A 21,606-nucleotide genomic window follows, 5' to 3' on the forward strand; every position below is an offset into this window, starting at 1 on the left:
ACAGTGTTGTGGTGGGATCAGATCTGAATGTGTTTTTCAATGATCTGCCTATAAAAGAGGACTTACAACACATTTTATGTGTGAAAACCTCTATATAAATCAAAGAATGTCAAAGTCACTTAGCAGCAGTTTTACTTAAAAAATTTATACTTAGCAGAAATTGTACTTTTAGTTTCTGTTGATTAGGAATAAATTAAACTAAAATTTCAATTTGTTGGGGGAAATTTTTAAACCATATCTACAGTTTATTAATTACAACACTGCTTTTCATATGGCTGAAAAATATCATTCTATGTATATAGAATTATAACATTACAACACATTAACATTATCTGATACTTCAGCATTGCTGACTGGATGAATGGTGGGTGCCTGTGTTAGGATTTTTTTTTATCTATATCATCTACAGGTTCTGAAATACATATCAAAATCTTTCAAGAAGCATTTGTGGAGATGCTTACATGCTTTAAACAGACAATGCTTGTGAAAATTCATATGGCCTTCACTCTCCATTTGGTACCACATACTTTCACTACTACACTGGGATATAGTCAATAAGTCATCTCATAGGAGGGTAGGGGCAAAAATAAGCAGAATTTGTTGTAGATTTTACAAAGACTATAACTCATATAATAATAGGTAGATGAAAGTCCATATATGCCATTTGTGAGGACACACTCATTCCTTTTTAGTTATTTGTGTACTAACAGTTGTGGAGAGAAACGTTTATGTGAACCTAAAGTGATAATATATTATGCATAAATGCAACATGCTAATTTTAATTATCATTCCTTTAAATAAATTAAATTTTTATAAATATTTGTTTACTTATTTGAGAGAAAGAGACAGAAAAAGACAGACTGAAAACTCACATCTGCTGGTTCACACTCCAAATGCCTGAAGTGGCGAGGGTTGGGACTTGGCTGGATCCAGTGGCAGGGAACACAATCCAAGAATCCAATTACTTGATCCTTCACTGCAGCACCCCAGAATCTGCATTGCCAAGAAGCTGGAGTCCAGAACCCAAGCCAGGAAGCAAATCCAAGCATTCTGATGTGAGTAGCAGGCATTTTGATTACTAGGTAAAATGCCTGCTTTTTATTTATATTTTAAGTGAAAGTAAAAATTTTGTGTTTATTGTATAGAACATGATGTTTTGGAATATGTAAATATTGGTGAAATGGCTAAATAGAGCTAATTAACACATATATTACGTAACATATTAATAAATTTTTGTGTTGAAAATACTTTAAATACTCAGCAATGTTGAAGGATATAATTTATTATTATTAACTATACTTAGCATATTATACAATGTATCTCTTAAATTTACATATCTACTGAAATTTTTAGGTAGCTGATGAATATCTCCCTAGAACACTCCACCCCCACCTCTATGCCTGGTACTCAACATCTTATTCTCTATTACATGAATTCATTATTTATAGATTACACATATAAATCATATTATGCAATATTTGTCTCTCTAGGTCTAGTAATAACACTTACCCTTATGTTCTCTAGGTTTGTTCATGTTTTAAATGACAGAATTTACTTCTTTTAAAGGTTGAATAAAATTCCATTTATATATAACATATTATCTATTTGTTTGAGATGGACACTTAGGTTGGAATCATAGCTTGGCGATTGACAATATGCTGTAATGAACAGATTATTTCCTCAACTTACAATTTTGATTTCCTTTGTATATGTACTGAATCATGGGACTACTGGGTCATACGGTAGTCCTATTTTAAAATTTTAATATTTATAAGACAAAATTTACTTAAGAAAATAAAATAATTTTAATTGACTTCCCTTTACATTAAGACAAAAAATATTCAAAAGGAAACTAAACCTTAAAAGATAGTTCATCTACTTAGAATGCAATATCCCAAATAGAAAAAATGTTATCAACTGTCTGTGAAATTGTAGAAAATGCACTAATTTGGAAATAAGCATTTGTTCAAATATTTCTTATGCTTTACAGGTAGAGATTTGGCTTATACTTTGCTGCTATTAATAGAACTACATGCAATTTCCTCCATAATGTTAAGGAATAAAATTACTTCAAAATAGTAAATTGGTAAAAAGAAGTAGTGAAATGGAATTACTTTTTATGCTAGATAGAGTGCCAAAGTGTTTTGCTACAGTTCTTTGCATTGTAGCCAAATGTTTTATTTTATTTTTTTCCCTAATTTGGGGATATGCCTACCATATAGAGGTTGAAAATTTAAAAGGAAAAAAAAAATCTCGAGATAAAAATTTCAACAGGTAATGAAACTTCAGTGGAATTCAGAAATAAAAGTTAGCAAAAGTAACCAGAAATAATGAAACAAACATAAAAAGGCTGCCTCCTTCTGCCACAAATTGAAATGACTTTTCAACAGGTAAAGCATGTTTCTAAGTTGATTAGGGTCAGAGAGCACAAAAAAGAAGTGTATCCCACTGAGTGGTGTTAAAAACCCATCCCGGAAGTTCAGTGAATTCATGCTTACAGGGCAAAGTCTGTATTCATCCAAGAAACTAGATGAATTGTTGTAATAGAACTGGCCAGTCTAATTGTTTGGTGACACATAGATGCAGCTAAGAAAATCTCAATTCCTAAAGAAGAAGTTAGCAAAGTGTGATATAGTGTCAATAATTTTGGAAGATTAATATGATATATAAAAATGAGAAATGAACTATAAGAAATGGGTCAATGGAACAAAACATTAGTTTATATAGATTGCTCCGGTAAATATTTCCGAAAATGGTACAAGGGTACATAAATAATAATTTCTTGTTTGAGCAGCATTTTATTTGAATTCATATTGTTACAACATTGCAACTACCATCAGCAATTTAGCAATTTAGTTTAAAAAAAACTTTTGGCAAAAATACATGATATCTGCTCTCTTAAAAATATTAAGTAAATGATGAAGTACTGTTAACTATGTACACATTGCTATACAGTAGATCTCTAGGACTTTTGCATTATATTGAATATTGTACCCATTTAGCATTGATCAAATATTGTACCCATTGAACAGTAGGTTCCCATTGGCCTCTGACCTTAGCTCCTGGTAAGCATCACTCTACTTTATACTTAAATAAGTTTGACTACCTTAGAAACCTTGATACAACTTTGCTCATGCATATTCATTTTTCTAGGGCTGACATTTCATTTAGCATAAATTCCTCAGGTTTTATCTGTCTTGACATAAAGGAAAGGATTTCCTTCTTTTATAAGGCTAACTACCATTTCATTGTGGATATATACCACTTTTTCTTCATCCATTCATCTGTTGATGGGAAATTTGCATGTTTCTACTTCTTGGCTAATGCTTCAGTGGACACAATAGTGCAAATATCTCTTCAATATCATGGTTTCAACTCTTTGGGATAAATATTCTGAAGTAGGATTTCTGTATTAAATCATAGCTCTATTTTTCTAAGTTTATTTATTTATTGGAAAGGCAAAATGACAGAGAGAGAGAGACAAGCGTTGGTAGGCTGATTCGTTACTCAAATGCCTGCAATGGCCAGGGCCAAGCCAAATTCAAGGCAGAATCCAGGACCTGCATCTGGTTTTCCCACGTGGTTGGCAAGAGCCAAGTACTTGGGCCATTATCTTTTACCTCCCAGGCACTAGCAGGAAGCTGCATCATAAACGTGAAAGAGCTGTGACTGGAACCAGGCACTAAGAAATGGGATGTGAGCATCCCAAGTAGCAGCTTAACTCATTCTGCCACAAGTCCAACCCCATGTATTCTAATTTTTTTGAGGAAACCCCAAGCTTTACTTTTTCTCTTGGTGTCTGCACAATCATTTCAATTCGTCACATTCTAGCCAATGCTTATCATATATATACATATACATATTGATCATCCTAAAAAGTATAAGGTAATATGTAGTTGTTTTCCTGTGATTTCCCTTTTTTAGAACTTTTTTAAGTTAAAGTGATATTAATATAAACAGAACAGAGTTAGTGTGATTCAAAGACACGATTCTAACAATATAAGGATATTCCCTTCCTCCTTCCCTTCCTTCCTTCCTCTACCTCTTCTCTCCTTAGTTCTTTCTTTCTTTCTTCCTTTCTTCTTTTCTTCCTTTCTTTCTTTTTTTTGACAGGCAGAGTTAGTAAGAGAGACAGAGTGAAAGGTCTTCCTTCCATTGGTTCACCCCCCAAAATGGCTGCTATGGCTGGCGCGCTGTGCAGATCCAAAGCCAGGAGCCACGTGCTTCCTCCTGGTCTCCCATGCAGGTGCAAGGCCCAAGCACTTGGGCCAACCTCCACTGCCTTTCTGAGCCACAGCAGAAAGCTGGACTGAAGAGGAGCAACAGGGACAGAATCTGGTGCCCCAACCGGGACTAGAACCTGGGGTGCCGGTGCCGCAGGCAGAGGATTAGCCCAGTGAGCCATGGCGCTGGCCTCCTTCTTAGTTTTTAACACAACATATGTATAATTTACATGATAGTCAAAGACTTAATTCTTTTTTTTTTTTTTTTTTTTTGGCAGGCAGAGCAGACAGTGAGAGAGAGAGAGAGACATAGAGAAAGGTCTTCCTTTTTCCGTTAGTTCAGCCCCCAATGGCCCCTGCGGCCAGCGCACTGCGGTGATCCGAAGCCAGGAGCCAGGTGCTTCTCCTGGTCTCCCATGCAGGTGCAGGGCCCAAGGACTTGGGCTATCATCCACTGCACTCCCGGGCCATAGCAGAGAGCTGGACTGGAAGAGGAGCAACCGGACAGAATCTGGCACCCTGGCCAAAGACTTAATTCTTTACTAAACAAAGATTTCAACAAGTAAGAAGTACGAAGACCCTAGTTTGTGGGAATATGGGAAAAGACTATTTAAAAATCAAATGAAAAGATAACAATTTCACTTATACATAATAACTTTTAAAACAATAACAGATCATTAAAATTATAGTAATATAATCTTAGTCAGCCATTGGTTTAACAAAGATATACAACAAGATTTGACAAAACTGTATTTGTAGTAGTACTGATACACACAAGCATTTCCTTACTTTTTGCTTTTCTTTTTGATATGTTTTCTTTATTCATTTAAGCTCTCACATGTAAGGTAGAACACGTGACATAATGTCTTTCTGTGTCCAGCTTAGTTCATTCAATATGATGTCCTTTGGTTGCACCCATATTCCTGCAAATGGTAGAATCTCATTGCTTTAATAGCTGAGCAATGTAATACCCATTGTGTATACATTTACATACAGACAGACGTATTTTCTAAATCCATTCATCTGATAATGGATTGACTTCATATTTTGGCTGTTGTGAGCAATGCTGCTATAAACATGCTTGTGTATATCTTTGATACATCATGTCCACATCCTTTGGTTATATACACAATAGTGGTATTGATAGGTCATACAGTGAGCTTATTTTTCTAGTTTTTTTTTTTCATTTCCCTTCCCTTAGGATTAGTGATATTGAGGTGCACAATTTCATAAACCTAATGGCTATATGTATGCATTCTTTGGAGAAATATCTATCAATCATGTTATTTGTTTTTTGTTCTTACTGTAGGTATTCTATTTCATTTTGGATATCAATTCCTTATCAGATATTGTGTTTGCCCATGTTTTCACTCGTTCCATAGGTTGCTTTTCACTGTGCTGATTGTTTGCTTTCTTATGCAGAAGGTTTTTAATTTGATGTAGTCCCACTCTTCTACTTTTACTTTGATTATTTATGTTTTTGGAGTCACATCCAAGAAATCATTGCCAAAACATGATGTTAGGAAAATTTTCTCCTGTTTTATTCTTGAAGTTTTACAGTGTCTACTATTATCTATTCAGACAAAATTTTAGTTTAGTTTTGTGTGTCATATAAGAGATGAATTCCCTTCTTTTACACATAGTTACATAGTACGCATGTATATAAATCATAGTTTTTCAAACATCGTTGTTGGTAGACACTATTTTCTCCCTGTTGTATAGTCTTCATACCTTGTGAAACATCTTAGATCATATATTATATGTTTATTCTTGGGTTCTCCATTCTGTCATAATGATCAATATATATCTATCTCTATGCCAATGCCGTATTATTTTGATTACCTTATATTTGGAATATGTTTTGAGTCATGAACTATGAGACCTGCTTTGTCCTTTTCCAAGACTATGTTGGTAACTCAAAAACTTTGTGGTTCATTATGAATGTTATGACTTTTATATGCCATTGGAATTTTGATAGTGATTATATATATTATTGTAGACCATTCTAGATATTTAAAAAACATTAAGTCTTCTAATCCATGAACATAGGATATTTTTCCATTTACTTGACACTTTTAATTTATTTTGGCAATGTTTAATAGATTTTATATAAAAAACTTTCACTCCCATAGTTAATGTTTTGCCTCATCATTTTATTCTATTTGATAGTGGTATAAATAGGAATGCCTTTTTAATTTCTTTTCAAACTATTGTTATATTGCATGACTTTAGTTTGTTGACTTTCATGTAATTTTGTGGAATTTATTGGTTCCAATAGTTTCCTTTTGTAATTTTTAGGGTTTCCTAAATACAAGAACATCTCCTCTGAAAATAGAGATTTTAATTCATATTTTTTGATTTCAATGTCTTTTATTCATTTCATGTGTATAATTGCTTTATTAAGCAGTTCTGCTGCCTTGTTGAATAGAAGTGGCAGTAATGTGCGTTCTTGCCTTGTCCTTGATCTTAGAGGAAAAGTTTTCCTTTTTCAATTTTTTTTAACCATTGAACAGAACATTACTTGTGGGTTTTTCCTATGTAGCCTTTACTGTGTTGAGGTACATGCTTTCTATTACTTGTTTGCTAAATGCTATTATCCTGAGTATTGAATTTTGTCAAATGCTGTTTCTGACTATATAGATGATCATGTGGTTTTTATCCTTCACTCTGTAAATGTCATGAATCACACTGACTTTCCCATGCTGAATCACCCTTGCATCCCACTTGTCAGGTTATGATCCTTTTAACATAGTGTTGTATTCTGTTTGCTTGTGTTTTGTTGAGGATTTCTGGATCTATAATCACCAGAAATACCTTGGTTTTGGCATCAGGATAATGTTGACCTCTTAAATGAGTTTGGAAATGTCCTTTCTTATCCAGTTTTTTGTAAGACTTTCAGGATAGGTTACTTCAGATTTTTCTTAAATGTTGGTGTGATTTTCCAGTGAAGTCATTTAATCCTGAGCTTTCATGTGTTGGGAAGTTTTGATTATTGATCCAATCTTCTTACTGGTTAGGGATCTTATCAGATTTACTATTTATAATTCAGTCTTGATAAGTTGTATGTTTTTAGGAACATTTCTTCTAATTTATCAAATTTCCTGCTTGTGATTGGTTAGAGGCATCTCATACAAATCACTTTTTTTAACTTTTATTTAATGAATATAAATTTCCAAAGTACAGCTTATGGATTACAATGGCTTCCCCCCATAACGTCCCTCCCATTCACATCAAGATTCATTTTCAATTCTCTTTATATACAGAAGATCAGTTTAGTATACATTAAGTAAAGATTTCAACAGTTTGCTCCCACACAGAAACATAAAATGAAAAATACTGTTTGAGTACTAGTTATAGCATTAAATCTCAATGTACAGCACAGTAAGGACAGAGATCCTACATGAGGAGTAAGTGCACAGTGACTCCTGTTGTTGACTTAACAAATTGACACTCTTGTTTATGGCATCAGTAATCACCCTAGGCTCTTGTCATGAGCTGCCAAGGCTATGGAAGCCCCCTGAGTTCACTGACTCTGATAATTTTTAGACAAGGCCATGGTCAAAGTGGAAGTTCTCTCCTCCCTTCAGAGAAAGGTACCTCCTTCTTTGATGACCCGTTCTTTCCACTGGGATCTCACTTGAGGAGATCTTTCATTTAGTTTTTTTTTTTTTTTTTTCAGAGTATCTTGGCTTTCCATGCCTGAAGTAGTCTTATGGGCTTTTCAGCTGGATCCACATGCCTTAAGGGCTGATTATGAGGCCAGAGTGCTGTTAGGACATCTGCCATTCTATGGGTCTGCTGTGTATCTCACTTCCCATGTTGGATCGTTCTCTCCCTTTTTGATTCTATCAGCTAGTATTTGCAGACACTATTCTTGTTTATGTGATCCCTTTGGTTCTTAGTCCCGTCATTATGATCAATTGTGAACAGAAATTGATCACTTGGACTAGTGAGATGGCATTGGTACATGCCACCTTGATGGGATTGAATTGGAATCCCCTGGTATGTTTCTAACTCTACCGTTTGAGGTAAGTCAGCTTAAGCATGTCCCAAATCACTTATATTTCTAAACGATTGGTGATAATGCCTCCTTCTTCATTTCTGAGTCAATTGTCTAAATCTTTTCTCCTTGTTTTCTTATTCTACCTAATTTTTTACAAATACTGTTACTCTATTCAAAATACACCATCTTAGCTATGCTTATTTTTCTATTCATTTTCTATTCTATTTAACTTATTTCTTCTCCAATATTTATTTTTTTATTTTGCTACTACTTGTCTTAAGTTTCTTCTTCTAATCCCATAAGGTATAAATCCAAGTATTTAACTGAAATCTGTCTTCTTTTTTAAATATAGGCATTTACCACTAAAAACTTCCCTCCTATTAGAACATTTTCTTCATTCCATAAGTCTCCATGTGTTATGATTTCATTTTCTTTCTTTCCTGAGATATATATTAATTTTCCTTTGGATTTTCTCTTTGACCCATTGACTATTCAAGAATATCTTGTTTATTTCCCACATATTTCTGAGTTGTTCAGTTTTCCTTCTATTACTAATTTCTAGTTTCATTCCATTATAAAAAATACATATTAGATTTCAATCTTCTTAAGCTTTTTAAGAAATATTTGTGACTTGTATATGATCTATCTTGGAGAAAATATTATGTGTGAATGAGAATAATATCTATTCTGTTACTATTGTTTAAAATGATCTCTGTATGTGTGTGCTTGTGCATATATATATATATATATATATATTAAAAATATCTCCAATAGATCCATTTGGCCTATTGTGTTGTTCAAGTCCTGTGTTTTCTTATTTCATTAGTCCATTTTCTTCTTCTGTAGAAAAATGCCTGGAGTTGAAGAATATTTTAAAATGAAAGATTATTTAGCTCACAATTTTGGAAGCTGACAGTCCCTATTTATCTTCTGTTGAAGGCATCCTGTCAATGGCACCAGAAGGATCCTAGCTCATGTAGAAGATATCTCAAGGTAATACAGAAAGCCAGAAATAATGAAGGGCTTGTCTTACTCTTTTTATGACAACTTGTAGAGAATTCTGCATAAGTGCTTCTCAGGGGGGCACAGACCCTAAAATTAGAGGCATGGCTGCAGTTTCTGCTCATACCAAAACAGACCAGGGATGGGCACAGCCGCCCCTAAAGGGTTGTGGCAGCGGGGGTAGCAGGGGGCTAATGAATAGGAATTGGTATCTGGGGTATTTGGTTTTTGGCAATTTGTAAATTTGCAGGAGCATTTAAATGAGCCTGTCTCTGAAGATTTACAACACAGTTCTGATCCCCATCTTAGGCCACAAGACCAAAATCCTTTCCCCAAATCCTTAAGTTGATGTATAACCTTGCCTATGTGCCTGCTGGCTTGTAGACTTGCTAGTACCCTCTAAATAAAAGTGGGAGTACATAGCTATCCAGTGGTGCACTCTTAGAATGGATGCTCCCGTGTCCTATCTCCTCATTTGAAAAGCTCCACAACAACCCATCTTTATGGGAATTCATCAGGGACCCACAAGGATGATATTAATCCCTTCCAAGAGTGATACATCCTAATGAATTAACTACCTTCAACTATCCCTTAAAGGTTTAGCACCTCTTATTATCTCCATACTTGGGACCACACTCTTAGCACATTAATCCTCAAACTGTGTCCAAACTGTAGCACTAATTTATTTTATGATGGATATTCTATCCATCATTGAAAGTTTGGTTCTGAAACCTTCTACTCTTACTGCAGTGATATTAGAAATAATATTACTATTGGTCTGTATACTCAGTACTATTAATGTTTACTTCATATATTTGAGTGGTCTGGTGTTGCATGTGTGTATAGTGTTATATTTTCCTGATGAACTAAAGTTTATCATTACATAATGCCCTTCTTTGTTTCTTGTGTAATTTTTTATGCAATTTCTGTTTTGTCTGCCATAATATATTCAATTCTGCTCTCATTTGGTTATATTTATCATGAGATAACTTCATCCATTATCTCAGTTTCAGCATATCTATGCCATAAACTTAACATGAGTCTCTTATAAGCAGTATATAGTTGGATCTTGTTTTTTTTTTTCAGTTTAGTCACTTTATGTCTTTTACTTACATTTATATTTCATTTCTGCCAGAGAAGACTACTGTTGCCATTTTGTAATTTATTATTTGTCCCTTTTTTGCATTTTGTCCCTGTATTGTTTTCTTGCTGTTCTCCTTTGTGTTTTGTTGATTTTTTTGATAATGATACGCTTTGGCTTATTTCTGATTTTCTATAGGTATGTATTTGTGACTGTTTTGACTTACATAAAATATCTTAATAGTTTTTAAGATGATAAAAACTTCAATTTGGTAAAACAATCTCTACACTGTTACTTTTTCCCTCTACACAGTATGTGCTATTGATATCACACAAGGCATCTTTTTTATTATGTATATATTACACAATAATGGTATTTTGTGTATTTTTGTAGTTAAAATTTCTTTTATGCTTTTGGTTTTAACTTCGTATATGAGAATAAAAAGTGATTTAATTACCACCATTACAGTATTACAGTACTCTGTATTTATTTATAAACTTATCCTTACTAGAAAGCTTAATAATTTCATATGTTTTTGTATTACTGTCTAGTGTGCTTTTATTTTGTCTTGAATGGTTTCCTTTAGCATTTTTTCTTTCCTTTTTTTAAAATTTATTTTATTTATTTGAAAGGCGGAGTTATAGAAAGAGAGAGAAGGATAGGGGTAGAAGGGGGGCATCTTTCAACCCCTGGTTCATTCTCCAAATGGCCGCAATGGTCAGAGATGAGCCAGGCCTGAACCAGGCCAAAGCCAGAAGCCAGAAACTCCTCTGCTTTCTCAGGCACATTAGCAGGGAGCTGCATCAGAAGTGGAGCAGCCAGGACTGAAACTACCACCCATATGGGATGCAAGGCTTAGCCTGTTACACCACAATGTCGTCCCCTGGCATTTCTTATAAAGCATGTTTAGTGGGGATGAAATCAGCTTTTGTTTATCTGGAAAAAATCTTTATTCTCCTTCATTTTGAAGTATATTCTGTAGGATATGGTCTTCTTGGTTGGCAGTTTTCTTTCTTTAGAACTTTGAATATTGAATCCCATTCTCTTCTGGCCAGCAAGATTTCATCTGACAAATTCTGATTGTTTTATAGAAGCTCCCTTATATGTGATGAGTCACTGAATTTCTGTTGCTTTCCAAATTCTCTCTTTGTCCTTGACTTTGGAAGACATGCATACAGTGTTTCTCAGTGTAGACTTTTCTGGTTTCACCTTAGGTGTCGCTGATGCTGCTACTGAATCTGGATATTCATCCCCTTTCCTGTATTTTTGGAGTTTATGGTCCATATTTCATCAGCTAAGCTTCCTACTTCTTTCTATCTTTTCATTCTGAAACTCCGTGGACCTACTTGATAACATCCTTTAAGTTACTTAGGTTTTCCTCACTTTTTTCGTTATTTTCTCTTTTTGCTCTTCTGACTGCAAAATGTCAAATGACCTGAATTCAAGCTTACTGATTCTTTCTTCTGCTTGTTCAAATCCAGTGTCAAATTCCTCTAGTGAAACTTTTAATTTAGTTCTTTTTATTTTTTGGCTCCAAATTTTTATCTAACTTTAATACTTATAAAACATCCTTATTGATATTACAATTGATATGTATAAGCACCATTTTCCTGACCTCTTTAATATCTTTATGGTGGTTATTTTAAATGTTTTGCCAGATAATTCATCTACCTTTATTTCTTTAGGGTCTAATTTCTGAAGATTTAATTTGTCCCTTTGATTTGGATGTTTCACTGTTTCTTCATATAATTTCTACTTTTCTTGGAATTATCACAAACAAAAAGTCACCTCTGTCACTATTTGGGGACTAGCTTCTTGTAGGGACCGATTATCACTGATTAACCCAGCTAGAGATTTTGTGCGTTTCCAATCCTTTTTCTGTGTATTCATCCTCTCTGAAACTATGTCTATAAATTTTCAAAGAAAAGAAATTGCTGATTTCTTTTTTTTCAGGAGCTTATAGTATCCTGCCCTTTATCCTTTTTCCCCCAACCACACTCCCCTCCACACAGGTATCTGTCCCTGATACTTCTGGTTTTCTGAAGCTGCTGCAAGTTGTCTAGCTCTTTTGTTCTTAATGGTCTCTAGCCATCTAAAGTGTGCTAGGTTCCATCAGCACTCAGACAGGCAAGACAGAAAGTTTGTCAAGTAGCCTAACAAAAATTCAGAATGTTGGATACATGCTCTGACTCTTTTTCCTCATGAAGAACCCAGGGAATTTAATCTCTCCCCCACTCCACCCCACTTTTGATTTGGTGCTGACCTGGTTGGAGGAATATGGCAAACAGGTAACTATATTCTGAGCCACTGTTTTCATTATCTGAGATGCCCAGCCTGAAACCTTTTCCTTTCAGCACTTTGATTCAGGCAAGACCTGAGACACTGAAAGTTACCTCAAGAAAGTCAGAATATTGGATAGATTATAAAATATTATCTTTTCTTCCCAAGGGAGAATCCAGGATCTTGGAGTTTCTTTTCCAGACTGCACTGTGCTGTGCCAGGAAAAATGACATTCCCAATGTGTGAGTGAATGCCAAAAATTTCCTTCTGGGTTTGATGCAGCTGGTTTTGCATCCACTTAGGATGTGGGATACTCATTACTGTTTTTTTTTTTTCTCACAAAAGGAATTTGTGCATGTATTATTTTTGAGTCTATGTTTCCATAGGAAGATGGAGGTTCAGAGGCTTCCTTTTTTTCTTTTTTTTTTGGTCACCTCTCACAAACTGGTTTAATTTTAAATTTCCCAAAATTACCCATAAATAGCAATACCAATGGCAAAACAGTTACATAAGAATTAATTTCTATTATGATAATTTTAAGATGTGACAAGGTGAATTGCCATCTATTGGAACCTGACTTTTATGAATCTATATCTTCAAGACTGTACCTGTTGCCATTTAGTGTTCTTTCTTTTTCATTCCATGTTACCCTTCCAAGTTCGATAGCTCTTTGGACATTGAATTTCTTTGCTGACATGTTCATGTACCTCCTCAGAGTTTGACCTTATCCTGCCTTTCTTCTTTCTTATTGCCATGTAAGTTTCTACTTCTCTCTTTTATGTACTTTAATTTCCTTCTCTCCCTTGAGAGTCACTGATCCATGCCAAGTTATAAAGTAAAAATCACAGCTACAATGTCAACACAAAAGTATTGGAAATTATCCCCATTGAAGACACCTGTGCATCTGTGGTTCTTTTCTGAGATTCAGATTTTATTTAGGCTGTTCTAAATAGCTGGGATCTTAAACTAGATTGCCATCAGTCAGGTGCATTTTACTGGATTGAAGAAAGATTGCATTATGTTTAATGTAGTTGTTTGCAAAGAATGCCTTAAAGCATGATGAAATTTGATATTGAAGGAGAATTCTGATAAATTCGAATTCAAGGTTAGTTCAACACTTCATGAAATACAAGGGACACAGTCTCTCTCCCTTCTTCCACATGGTCCTTTATCCTTATGTTACTCAACACATACTCAGAAAATGTCCATCTGAACTCTAATTATCAGACATTTTAATAATTACACCCAAGTCAGGAAGAGATGAAAGAGGCCCAAAAGGACGTTCTCATGGTAGCGTTTTGCTGTACATCAGAGCAACATCTCTCTCAGAGACTCTAAAAATGAATGCCTCTTAAATATCGTTGGATAGAACTTGTTAATATATATGTATATTTCTATATCAATCATTGGGAAAGGAAAAGAGGATCAATATAATTGCATCAAAAATATCATGGCCTTTTGATGAAGCTGGACAGTATTTCACTCAGAAAAATTTAGATTTCTGTAGTAAGGAGAAAAATGGGAATGGATGGGTAGTTATCTAGTGACATCTTCTTGGCGTCATTTCCTTATACACCATCGCCTTGAAGAGTCAAAATTTCTCCATTCACTCTAGCAGTAAGCCTTACACTCAAGAAAGAAAATGCAGCCATGATGGGGAGAATATGGTCTGCCATAGTCATCTTGCATTATCAGTTCTGATACAGAAATGTATGGATGAATGTTCTAGTTCTTGGCATAAAGATATGTATTTCTCTGTATGTGTCTGGGTATATTTGTGTGGGTGTCTATTAATGTGACACTTGTGGTTGTAAGAGCATTTACACATAGGACATATGCTATACAGAAAGCAAGACTGCCAAGGTTTCTGCTCACACAATACTCATGGGCTACCTGGCAAGATGTCATTAAACAAATAATAACCATAAAGTGAGATACATATGTAGTCCAGCATGCTGTGGAAGAACACATTCTAGTAACTAAGGGATAACAAAAGTTCTAACAGGAAGTGAGATTCAAATTGATACCTGAAGAAGAAGACAGATTTGACCAGGCAGATATCAAGAATATTATATTTGCAAAGTCTCAAAGGCCAGGAAGAACCTGACAAAAATCCAGCAAAGCTAGAAGGAAGAGTTGGAAAAGAAAACTCATAATAGGTAAGACCAGCTCATGTAGAGCTTTTAATAATTCCACAGTATTTCTTAAATGGCACAATTCTACACCAGATTGGGATAAGCAACACATTACCCGTGAAGTACATGAAATACTGTGTAAAATGAGAATTATAGGAATAGGAAAATATTTCAAATTATCTCACTAATATTTAGGCAAGACATCGCTTTTCAAAAAGGCAGTGTGTTAATTCCAGGATGTTTTAACTGTTATCTGAGTTATATCTTTTGTTGCTTTATGAAAATACTTATGACATTGAGGGTCTTACAAGGTTGAAGTTGAACTGATATGCAAAAGGGCTTTCTAGTGCAGGATAAGGTAGCAAAATTACATTATATGCATGGAGGGTTGTTGTTGCTGTTGTCTTTCTTATAATTTTTATTTTAATTTATGCGACGGGTAGAGTTATAGACAGCGAGATAGAAACAGAGAGAAAGATCTTCCCTCCATTGGTTCACTTCCCAAATGGCCACCGTGGCCGGTGCTGCGCCGATCTAAAGCCAGGAGCCAGGTGCCTCTTTCCGGTCTCCCATGTGGGTGCAGGGGCCCAAGTACTTGGGTCATCCTCCACTGCCTTCCAGGACCACAGCAGAGAGCTGGACTGGAAGAGGAGCAGCTGGGACTAGAACTGGCACCCATATGGGATGCTGGTGCCGCAGGCGGAGGATTAATCACGTGAGCCACGATGTCGGCCCCCGTTGCTGTTGTTTTTCATAAAAGGAAATTAACTCCAGATTATGAAAAGAAATAGAAATATTATGTAAGAGAATAAACATGTCTTTTAGAGACTAGAGACAGATTTGTATCTGGACACATGAAGGGATTGTGATAAAAAATAGAAACCCATCAAGACTCTTTTTTTGTGTCTCTTTTCCTGTTCTTGTTTATTTATTCTTTTCTCCATGCCTTCTTTCCTTGTGGAACAAGAAGCCACATTATTCTAATATAAGTGATAGCAGAGATGAGCTGCAGTTTCTGAGTTAATAATATAAAATTTTAAAAAATGTATCCAAGTGACCCAAAGGCAGATGTCTACTTCTGATAAATTCAGGGAGGGTCAGAATTACAGCCTTACAGACTTCATGTCTACCAGCCATCTAGTTCTATATTTAATAGCAGGTCATTCTGAACTACAAAAAAGAACCCAAAACCTATTACAATACCAAAAAATCTAAAGACAAGTCCTAGTAATTGTATTGTTAATTTATTTGTATTTAGTAGAGTACATAGAAGTTATAACTGCCCAATAAATAACACTTTTGGACAATCTTCATATTTGCATTTTGTTTTTAACATAAAGAAGCTATACTGAACTAAATAGGTTTGAACAATGTCTTTGTGAAGGATAAACGAATGACTATTTTGTGATATTACAGTCATATTCAATGAGGTATTCTATAACTATTTTCCATTGTATTTTTTGACCAACATACTTTTCCATGATACTTAAGTAGCATATTAAGCTTCCTTTGTGATATGACTCATTCATACTTGAATTCAGGTAGAGTAGGGATTAAATCATGTCTTCTGAAACATATAAATAACATTCAGTAGAAAATAAGTGTTTATGAATTCCTTATGGTGTTCTGCCTTAGTGGACTTAGAAAACACTATGTGGTTTGTCTTAAAATCATACTATCATAGCACAAAAATGATTTGCAGTAAATAGACAACACATTTATAATAAAGGAATTACAATAAATAAAGCAATTTTTAATTTGTAAGTATTTTTAGTACATCACATCTTTCTGAGAGCTGCCTCAACAGCAGTATCCGTGTTAAGACAAAAAAAGACATGATTTCCATTGCAATGTAACTCAAAACAATCCTTGATTTCAATTCCTCTGTTTAGTTCTGTGTGAAGTCTAGTAAAAAAAATGCTTTACACCAATGTAATGTTAATGCGTATGCCTTTTACTTATGTAGTTCACCTGAATCTGACACTAATTGAAATGTAACTCATCTTTGAGTCCTCTTAAACGTACCTAATACTATTTGTCATGATTGCATTCCATCACAGATTTAATCTCAAGGTCTTGAATGGGCATTACAGCAGAAAAAAGGAAAATTGACATCTGGTTAAAATGTGAGGTGGAACTTCATCCATATGAATCAGAGCATAAATCAGTAGATGACATTCATAATACCCTGGATAGACCTTTCCATTCCTATCAATATACATATCATTGCAGGATTAGATCTAATCATCAGTGCAGCAATTTTATGAATAATACATTTTTAAATGTAGTTTTACAGATAAAATTTGGGATTCTACTTTTTTGTTGTTGTTAAATAAAGAAAGAGTTCTTGCTAAGAAGATTGAATATTATGTCATTGGGGTAGCATTATAGGGTTGGTCAAAGGTTTCCCAAAATTAATTCTCAAGCCATAACATCTGATGATGTCATTAAAGCTCAGCTTGTTCTAACAAATGTATATTAAAACAAGAAAGCTATGATTTTAAAAGAAAAATTTATTCTGGGTCACAGAGATTACCAACTGTTCCTTTCAATATCTATAGTTGATGTTTTTAATAGATGCAGATATAGTACCATTCATCAAGTTTATTGCCTTCTTTTGATATTATACATCTTGTAGGATAGAAAAAAATGAGTTGTGCTTTTTCGCTGGTAGAAGAAACTGTGAAAGGTCACCTTAGCTGATCTTCTGCCCAAGGCAGAGAATATTCGGTAAATGGCCTGTTATAGTAAATTGCTTAAACATTGAAGCATTTAGGGGTGTATGTCATTATTTCAGCCTTGTTCCATCATTTTATAATTCATAAAAGTTCATTTCTATTGCTGTCTTGTAAAGATAGTAACTTGGGAATCTAGCAAAGAATCTTTCTACTGTTTCTACCCTTTTGTCTCAATACAACCCCACAAAAGTGTCCATGTGGTTACTGTGTAATATATGTTCAAAAGCCTACTGTATTTTAGGTTTATTTCAAATGAAAAATTATAAAATAAATCATATTTTTATTTCTCAAACTTGATATGCAGATAATTGAAAAGACAGCGAATAATCATTAAACTAATGGGAAGTACATATATTACCCTATCAATTTCTGCATCAAATGTGTTAAAGGCAAAGAAAATATTTGCCTACATATTACATATTTAACTCATAAATACTTTCATAATTAAACATTTATTTTACAAGTTATCAAAGCCACACATGTAAAATAAATTATCCGTATACTATTAATGAAATGTGTTAATATATTGATCAATATAAATTAGATAGACTTCAGAATTTATTTTCAACCCCACTATAAAACATAAATAGTAGACTCAACCTTAATAATCTAAGAATTTTCATATCAAAACAAAAGGTTCTTAAGCTTCTAAGACAATTTGGAAGTTATTCTGCACTTTTTTATGAAAAAGTAAACCAATAATATGAAGGTTATGCATATCATACATATTTAATATAGTCACATTCCAGTGAATCGTAAAGGTAGGAATATAAGATGGCTTCTTGTTTTCTGCCTTGTTTTTTAAAATATTCATTTGAAAGAGGAAGATCTTCAATTTGTTGCTTTGCTCTCTAAATGCCTGCAACCAGGGCTAGATCAAGCTAAAGCCAGGAGTCCAGAACTCCATTCAGGTCTCCAATATATCTGGCAATGACTCAAGTACATAAGCCATCCTCTGCTATCTTCTAGGGTGCACATTAACTGGACGTTGGACTTGGAAGTGGAGCTTGGACTTGAACCCAGGGAGACTAAATGGAATGTGAGTGTTCTAAGTGTCTCCTTAAAATCAGTGCCAAATGCTTGCCCTAAAGGTCTCTTGCCTTCTAAACCAGTGTTTTTGATATTTTTACTTTATAATAAATATTGAACTTGGAAATCTCACCCTAAATCAATTATGATACTTAAAAATATTATCCTACAATAATTATTAAATTATATTTGCTGTTTCTGTGTGATCATTTCAACAGTAAGAGGTCATGTTAACTCTGACATTCAAAATAACTAAATAAATCATTTTTTAAAGTCTCACATTAATTAAATAATGAAAATCTTCCTGATCTTGAACAAAACATATAAAACCCTGAAATTTTGTTAATTAATGTCACATGTCTTATTTTTGTCTCCATTATTTTTGGTCTAGTTAGCATGACCCAAGGACGCGAACCTTAATTCTGGATTTCCCGATGTTTTTAAAGGAATCAGAACATTTGCAAATTCTGAGAGGCACTTGCTATTTTTCACTATCCTACTTGCAATTTTTTCTTTAAAAATCACATTTATTAATGTTTTAAATTTTTTATTTGTCTACTTGAAAGGTATACAGTTTATTTATTTGGCAGATAGACACACAGAAAAACAGAGTGTTCCCATCTGCTGCTTTTCTCTCCAAATGCCTACAACAATCTGGGCTGGGCTAAATCAAGGCAAAGCTGAGTGCCAGGAATTCAAACCAGGTCTCCTACATGGATGGCAGGGAACCAATTATTTGAGACATTACATGCTGCCTCCAAGAGTGCACATTAGCAGAAACTGGTATTAAGATGTTACTGAGACTTGATTCAAGACATTTGAATATGGGATGCAGGCATCCCACTCAACGTCTTACTCGCTAGGATAAATGCTTGCCCCTAACTCCTTATAGTCTAACATAGCTATCATTAACTTCAGTTTATGCTTGAGATCTGCATCTTTTCTTCAAGCTTCATTTTAACTAGATACAGAAAATAAAAATAGACTAGATATTTATTTTTAATGGAAATAAACTCCCCAGTAAAATCTCAAATTATGAGATAATTTTTGTTTATAATTATCTTTCAGTTTTATATTTTTATAATCATTGCTAGCTCTTCTTTCATTTGCAAATTGCTTCAAATATTATGAATTCAAGCAAAGATTTTTAATTGATAATTGGTATAACTACACCAACACTTATTAAAAACTGATTGAGCCCACCTCAGTTCTTTTCTAGCCCTAAAATATCTGAACTCTTCCCAACTAATACTTGGCTGTTTACCAGTCTCATTAAAATACTTCTCAAAACTGTATTAAGTATTTGTTTAGGCCTAATCTTTTTTTTTTGACCTTTTAATTTAAAACAAATTTTCTTTGTTTTTTTTTCCCCCAGATATGAAGCATTTTGCCCAGGCCTAATCTTCTGAAAAATCAGGGAATGCTTTCAGTAAATAAAACAGTGAACACTACTTAGAAAATTTTAAATATAAAATAATTTTAAAATGAAATAAAACTGAAAATATAATAAATGTGTGAGGAAATCCAGGCGAGGCAAACTACAATATTTTTACAATAAATGAGACATGTTATCCTGCACTGTCTGGTGACTGATATTAACATGTATACAAATACAGATGATGGTACTTCTCCAAACCCATCTGAAAAGCAAACATAGCAATTAACCAAAACACTTAAACCTCTCTCTAGATTCTATTCTGCTTTCCAAATAAATATTTTATCTTGTCTTTTTTTTTAATCAAAGAATCATTAGAAAAGTTGTGTATGTCAATGTCTCTGATTCCTCTCATTCTGTTCTCTTTTAAATCTACTGTATCTTTTCCTCCACTGTTTCTACAGTTAAAGAACTGTCCTTAAATCATTAATATTGTCATAATGTTAAATTAAATGGTTAATTTTCTTCCTATATCTTATCTGAATGAACAGTAGCTTCTGAGCAGATTCTCTTCATGAAACATTTCAATTTCTTGACTTCCTTAGATTTTTCCTTCACTGATCATTCTCAGGCTCCTCTCCCGTCTGATTGTTTCCCAGCACTTATTGGAGTTATTCCATGTCCAGGTTCTTGGATATTTTCTTTGTTTTTCTGTATTTCCTACTTACTGATCCAATCTGAACTAATTATTTTAAATAGCAAGTACTGTTGACATTTTATAAATACATATCTTCAAATTGGACTTTTCTGTGAAATTTCAGTCTCATATATTCAAGTGTCTATTTAACTTCTCAACTAGGACATCCCATAGACTTTTCAAACTCAGATATTTGAAGTTACAGTTTTAATACTATATTAAAATTCTCCTGGATGCAAACTTCTCCAAGAAAATAATTTTGGTGACATCTTTTGCCTCCTTTCTTTCTCAAGTCACTCATCACAATCTTTGATCTCTCTTTCTTTCTCTTAAATAATTTGTCACAATCCATTTGTCACTAAATCCCATTGGTCCAGCCTTCTAAATGCATCCAGAGTATGATCTCCATTGTTACCACCTTGGTCCAAGCCAGCAGCTTCACTCATAGATTCTGGCAGAGGCCTGTGAACCACTTCCTTATTTCCAATGTTGCTCTTGTTTTTACCCATATTCCCCCAGGAGAAGACTTCAATAAATAAAGTATGCAAGGAAATATCGCTTGATAAGCTTTCCCAAGAGACACTTTGGAACAAGGAGAAAGAAGCTCAGGAGGATAGAAAATTAATAAAAGATATGTCATTTAGGGGCTGGCGCCGTGGCTCACTTGGTTAATCCTCTGCCTTGTGGCACCAGCATCCGATATGAGCGCCAGGTTCTAGTCCTGGTTGCTCCTCCTCCAGTCCAACTCTCTGCTGTGGCCCGGGAGGGCAGTGGAGAATAGCCTAAGTGCTTAGGTCCCTGCACCCGCATGGGAGAACAGGAGGAAGCACCTGGCTCCTGGCTTCGGATCAGCACAGCGCAGGCCGTAGCAGCCATTTGGGGGGTGAACCAATGGAAGGAAGACCTTTCTCTCTGTCTCTCTCTCTCTCACTGTCTATAACTCTACCTGTCAAATAAATAAATAAATAATAATAAAAAAGATACGTCATTTAGTAAGACACCACTTTTGGTTAGAAACCTAATCCAGAGGGGCACTGCTGGAC

General features: G+C 34.4%; 1 protein-coding gene and 1 long non-coding RNA gene across 5 annotated transcripts in view; one reads left to right on the forward strand and one right to left on the reverse strand.

The window, feature by feature from the left end:
- Nucleotides 1–21,606, reverse strand: part of HCRTR2 (hypocretin receptor 2) — a 127,492-nt gene that overhangs the window by 78,395 nt on the left and 27,491 nt on the right. The gene's annotated exons all lie outside the window — the stretch shown is intronic.
- Nucleotides 1–21,606, forward strand: part of LOC103349779 (uncharacterized) — a 69,090-nt gene that overhangs the window by 30,355 nt on the left and 17,129 nt on the right. For all 3 annotated transcript variants that reach the window (XR_007922946.2, XR_007922944.2, XR_007922945.2), the window contains exons 4-6: nt 838–1,055; nt 9,073–9,219; nt 18,432–18,501. This is a non-coding gene — a long non-coding RNA (uncharacterized lncRNA). The remainder of the gene's footprint in view (nt 1–837; nt 1,056–9,072; nt 9,220–18,431; nt 18,502–21,606) is intronic.

Source organism: Oryctolagus cuniculus, chromosome 5 (assembly GCF_964237555.1).
Source record: "Oryctolagus cuniculus chromosome 5, mOryCun1.1, whole genome shotgun sequence".
In the NCBI taxonomy this organism is placed as follows: domain Eukaryota; kingdom Metazoa; phylum Chordata; class Mammalia; order Lagomorpha; family Leporidae; genus Oryctolagus; species Oryctolagus cuniculus.